Below are 6591 nucleotides of genomic sequence, written 5' to 3'. Positions count from 1 at the left end.
CAGCAAACAAAAGCCCAGGGCCAGATGGCGTCACAGATGAATCCTATCAAACATTTAGAGAAGAGCTAACACCCATCCTTCTCAGACTCTTCCAAAAAATTGTGGAGGAAGGAATAATCCAAACTCCTTCTATGAGGGCACCATCACCCTGATACCAAAACCAGACAAAGACACTACAAAAAAAAGAAAATAAAAGACCAATATCACTGATGAATATAGATGCAAAAATCCTCAACAAAATACTAACAAACACAATCCAACAACACATTAAAAGGACCATACACCATGATCAAGTGGGATTTATCCCAGTGATGCAAGGATTCTTCAATATACGCAAAGTCAATCAATGTGATACACCATATGTAAAAATTGAAGAATAAAAACCATATGATCATCTCAATAGGTGCATAAAAAGCTTTTGACAAAATTCAACACCCATTTATGATAAAAACTCTCCAGTACTCACTTTGGTAGCACATATACTGAGATTAGAACGATACAGAGAAGATGAGCACGGCCCCTGTGCAAAGATGACATTCAAGTTCGTGAAGCATTCCATATTTAAAAAAAAACAAAAACAAAACTCTCCAGAAAGTGGGCATAGAGGGAAACTACCTCAACATCATAAAAGCCATATACAACAAACCCACAGCAAACATCATTATCAATGGTGAAAAACTGAAAGCATTTCCTCTAAGATCAGGAACAAGACAAGGATGTCCACTCTCGCCACTATTATTAAACATAGTTTTGGAAGTCCTAGCCATGGCAATCAGAGAAGAAAAAGAAAAAAAGGAATACAAATTGGAAAAGAAGAAGTAAAACTGTCACTGTTTGCAGATGACATGATACCATATATAAAGAATCCTAAAGACGCCACCAGAAAACTACTAGAGCTAATCAATGAATTTGGTAAAGTTGCAGGATACAAAATTAAAGCATAGAAATTTGTTGCATTCCTATAAACTAATGATGAAAAACCTGAAAGAGAAAGTAAGGAAACACTCCCATTTACCACTGCAACAAAAAGAATGAAATACCAAGGAATAAACCTACCTAGGGAGACAAAAGACCTGTATGCAGAAAACTATAAGACACTGATTAAAGAAAGTAAAGATGATACAAATAGATGGAGAGATATACCATGTTCGTGGATTGGAAGAACAAATATTGTGAAAATGACTGTATTACCCAAAGCAATCTACAGATTCAATGTAATCCCTATCAAATTACCAATGGCATTTTTTACAGAACTAGAACAAATCATCTTAAAATTTGTATGGAGACACAAAAGACCCTGAATAGCCAAAGCAATCTTGAGGGAAAAAAACGGAGCTGGAGGAATCAGACTCTCTGACTTCAGACTATACTACAATGCTACAGTAATGAAGACAATATGGTACAGGCACAAAAACAGAAACATAGATCAACAGAACAAGATAGAAAGCCCAAAGATAAACCCACGCACCTATGGTCAACTAATCTATGACAAAGGAGGCAAAAAGATATACAATGGAGAAAAGACAGTCTCTTCAATAAGTGGTGCTGGGAAAACTGGACAGCTACATGTAAAAGAATGAAATTAGAACACTCCCTAACACCATACACAAAAATAAACTCAAAATGGATTAGAGACCTAAATGTAACACCGGACAGTATAAAACTCTTAGAGGAAAACATAGGAAGAACACTCTTTGACATAAATCACAGCAAGATCTTTTTTGATCCATCTCCTAGAGTAATGGAAATAAAAACAAAAATAAACAAATGGGACCTAATGAAACTTCAAAGCTTTTGCACAGCAAAGGAAACCATAAACAAGACGAAAAGACAACCCTCAGAATGGGAGAAAATATTTGCAAACGAATCAATGCACAAAGAATTACTCTCCAAAATATATAAACAGCTCATGCAGCTCAATATTAAAGAAACAAACAATGCAATAAAAAAATGGGCAGAAGACCTAAATAGACATTTCTCTGAAGAAGACATACAGTTGGCCAAGAAGCACATGAAAAGGTGCTCAACATCACTAATTATTAGAGAAATACAGATCAAAACTACAATGAGATATCACCTCACACCAGGTAGAATGGGCATCATCAGAAAATCTACAAACCATAGATGCTGGAGAGGGTGTGGAGAAAAGGGAACCCTCTTGCACTGTTAGCGGGAATGTAAATTGATACAGCCACTATGGAGAGCAGTATGGAGGTTCCTTAAAAAAACTAAAAATAGAATTACCATATGATCCACCAATCCCACTACTGGGCATATACCCAGGGAAAACCGTGATTCAAAAAGACACATGCACCACAATGTTCACTGCAGCACTATTTACAATAGACACATCATGGAAGCAACCTAAATGCCCATTGAGAGGCGAATGGATAAAGAAGATGTGGTACATATGTACAATGGGATATTACTCAGCCATAAAAAGGAACGAAATTGGGTCATTTGTTGAGACATGGATGGATCTAGAGACTGTCATACAGAATGAAGTAAGTCAGAAAGAGAAAAACAAATATCGTATATTAACGCATATATATGGAACCTAGAGAAATGGTACAGAGAAACCGGTTTGCAGGGCAGAAACTGAGACACAGATGTAGAGAAGAAACGTATGGACACCAAGGGGGGAAAGCCGCAGGGGGTGGGGTTGGGGGTGTGATGAATTGGGCAATTGGGATTGACATGTATACACTGATGTGTGTAAAATTGATGACTAATAAGAACCTGCTGTATAAAAAAATAAATAAAATAAAATTCAAAAATTAAAAATAAATTGCAGTGGCATTTTTCAAAGAAATAAACAATTCTGAAGTATGTATGGAATCAAAAAAGACCTTGAATAGCCAAAATAATCTTGAGAAAGAAGAACTAAGCTGGAGACACCACACGCCCTGTTTTTGAACTATATTACAAAGCTATAGTAATCAAAAACAGTATGGTATTGGCACAAAAAGACACATAGGTCAATGGAACATAATAGAGGCCAGATACAAACCCATACATACATAATCAGTTAATTTACCACAAAAGAATCAAGAATGTATGATAGGGAAACAGTAATGCCTTCAATAAGTGGAAGCTGCACAGCCACATGCAAAAGAATGAAACTGAACCTTTATCTTATACCATACACAAAAATTAACTCAAAATGGATTAAAGACTTGCATGTAAGACATGAAACCATAAAACTTCTAGAAGAAAACATAGGCAGTAAACTCCTTGATAGAGGTGTTAGCAATGATTTCTTTTTGGATTTGATACCAAGAGCAAAGGCAACAATAAACAAGTTTGACTACTTCATGCTATAAATCTTCTGCACAACAAAGGAAATCATCAACAAAATGAAAATGCAACCTACTGACTGGGAAAAAAAAATTTGCAAATCATATATCTAATAAGGGGTTAATATCCAAAATATATAAGGAACTCATACAACTCAACAGCAAAAACAAATAATCTGATTGCAAAATGGGAAGAGGATCTGAATAACATGTTCTAAAGAAGACATAGAGATGGCCAACAGGTATGTGAAAAGATGTCCAACATCACTATCATCAGGTAAATGCAAATCAAAACCACAATGAGATATCACCTCACACTTGTCAGAATGGCTATTTTCAAAAACACAAGAAATAACAAGTGTCGGTGAGTATGTGGAGAAAAAGGAACCCTTGTGCACTGTTGGTGTGAATGTAAATCATGCAGTCACCATGGAAAATAAGTACAGAAGTTGAACAAAAAAATTAAAAATAGAACTACCATATGAGCCAGCAATTCTACTTCTGGGTATTTAGCCAAAGAAAATGAAACACTAACTTCAAAAGATACATGCAACCCCAGCATGTATCTTGTTCACTGCAGCATTATTTACAATAGCCAAGATATGGAAACAACCTAAGTGTCCAGGGACAAATGAATGGATAAAGAAGATGTGGTGTATATATACAGTGGAATATTTTTTAGCCATAAAACAGAATGAAATCTTGTCATTTGTCACAACATGGATGAATCTTGAGGGCATTATGCTAAGTGAAGTAAGACAGACAGAGAAAGACAAATACCATATCATTTCACTTATAAGTGGGATATAAACCAAAACCAAAACCAAAACAAAACAAAACAAAAAAGTTCATAGACACAGAGAACAGATTGGTGGGTGCCAGAGGCAGGAGGTGAGGAATGAGCAAAATGGGCAAAGTGAATCAAAAGTTACAAACCTCCAGTTATAAAATAAATACGTCTAAGGGATGTAAGGTACAACATGACAACCACAGTTAATGACACTAGTGCGTATTTGAAAGTTGCTAAGAGAGTAAAAGTTCTCATCACAAGAAAAAGAAATCTGTAACTATGTACAGGGACAAATGTTAACTAGACTTATTGTGGTGATCATTTTGCAGTATATACAAATATATATCATTATGTTACACACCTAAAACTAATAATGGTGTATGTAAATTACACCTAAATAAAAATAAATTAATTTTTAAAGGGTAAATTACAATTAAAAAAAAACTTTATTTACAAAAACAGGTGGCATGTAGATTTGATCCTTGGGTTATATAGCATGTCAAGCCCTATTCTATTTCCGTAGCTAGAAGTGATACTGAGTTGAAAATTTTTTCTGTAAAGCATTATAAATTATTCACATTGTCACATTTTGACCCTTTTTTATGAACAATAATATTAGAAAGAAACAATGGCAGTCAATTAAAAGAATTCTAGAAAGCCTAACTTTTGTCTTAATCTTTCATTCAAAGAAGGAATTAGTTCAGTTTACCTAATTTATATTGACATTTCTGTTTTTTGAAGGTCTTATTCAAAGGTTGAAACATGCATTCAACAAGCCATTAGCACTTTTGTTTTTGCAATAGTATAATCATTTAAAGTGTGGTAAAAAAAAAAAAGTACATGTGTTTGAAAAATTCTTTCTGTTATATAAGGTACATGATTAATATGCAAAATCAACACAAATGGGGTACTCAAAGGAGCATAAATGCCCAGAAAACTATAAGGATATGTTACCATACCACTGCATGAATTTCTAAAGTTCAAAAAAGTCACTTGCCCTTTTAATATTATTGTAGTCAGCTGTACAGTTGGAAAGTACACTCACTGCTTATTCATCTTAATGCTATTTACCCACATCTCCAGAAAACAGAATGTCAGGGAGAAATCAGAGGCTGAGCTAGGAGAGTAGACCAATGAGCATGCTTTATGACAGTTATGCTTAATTCATACCTTCAAGAAATAGAAAATTGGGATGCAACTCTAGCCATACATGTTCACACTTATTCATAAGTGGGAAAAAACAGGTGATTTGCATGAACCAGATCCATAAGAGCATATGGATTTGCTATCAACTGATATCAATGGGTCTCATAATAATTCCAGTTTAGACTCTGCCCTTAGAGATTATTTGTGCATTTAATTAGTATATGTACTCAATTTAACTCAAAGTGATGGTCAGATTAAGTACTTGGAGATAGATATGGCTATACAAATAAACACAGGCCCAGAAATTTCAAGATATTTTTGTGTCAGTGAATCTGGACTGTACTGTGTTCACCTTGACTAATAGTGAGCAGCCAGAAATGGCACTATGCCAGTTCTTCCCTAACCTTTAATAGGAGTGAAAATGCCCATTTTTCTTTCTCTTGAAACATTTGGTCTTGAAGCCCTGAACCATCATGTAAGAAGTCTGATATCCCTGAAGCTACCATGTTTTAAGGAAGCTCAAGTTAACCATGTAGAGAGGCATTGGGAAGGAAGGAAGGAAGGAAGGAAGGAAGGAAGGAAGGAAGGAAGGAAGGAAGGAAGGAAGGAAGGAGAGGGGAGGGGAGGGGAGGGGAGGGGAGGGGAGGGGAGGGGAGGGGAGGGGAGGGGAGGGGAGGGGAGGGGAGGGAGGGAGGAAGGAAGGAGTCGTCCAGCTGAGGCCCTAGGCATTGCAAAGCAGACAAGCCATCCTCACTGTCCTGTCGAATATCTTGTCCCAGATAATAATATTACAATCTTCTATTATGATAAATTGTTTTAAGCCAAAGAGTTTTGCAGTAATTTGCTAGGAAGCAATTGATAACCAGAATTCTCTCTATATTCCAATATCCTGTTTATTTCCTTGAGCAGTTAATATAATATGTGATTAACATTTAAAATTTTTTTAATTTACTTATTTAGTACCTATTTGTTTATGGAACAAAAAAAACCTATAAAGGCAGAGGCACTACCTCTCTTAGACTTTCGGCACTGTCATGATGCTTGATGAGTTAGCTATCTGTTAAAGGAAGGAAAAGAGGGAGGTGATTTAATTGTTAGTAATAGCAGCTTTTAAAAATTAATCCAACATTTTACCATGCTTAAATATACAAGTGATACTCAGGTTGGTAGAAAATAGGATAGAAAAGTATTTTTTCATGTTTGATATTGTTTTCTAAATTATGTGGACAGGACTTTCATCTGCAACTTTTAGAATATCTTTTTTCAAAGTGGTTCCAAAAGTTATCAGAATTCTATTTTATGGTTACAAATTTAAAGATGCCTCACGATATCTTTAATGTTTTCCTACTGGTTAAAATT

General features: G+C 35.3%; 1 non-coding gene across 1 annotated transcript; it reads left to right on the top strand.

Moving 5' to 3' along the window:
- Nucleotides 1–458: 458 nt before the first annotated feature.
- On the top strand, nt 459–565 carry LOC115802187 (U6 spliceosomal RNA). Its single transcript, XR_004022587.1, has one exon. It is a non-coding gene; the product is annotated as a U6 spliceosomal RNA (small nuclear RNA).
- The last annotated feature ends 6026 nt before the right edge of the window (nt 566–6591 follow it).

The sequence above is a fragment of the Delphinapterus leucas genome, chromosome 8 (assembly GCF_059928025.1).
Source record: "Delphinapterus leucas isolate spDelLeu-1000000601 "Yukka" chromosome 8, BTC_Dleu_Yukka2, whole genome shotgun sequence".
Classification (NCBI taxonomy): domain Eukaryota; kingdom Metazoa; phylum Chordata; class Mammalia; order Artiodactyla; family Monodontidae; genus Delphinapterus; species Delphinapterus leucas.
The sequence above is the reverse complement of the archived record's forward strand: the minus strand, read 5'-3'. Positions and strand labels throughout refer to the sequence as shown.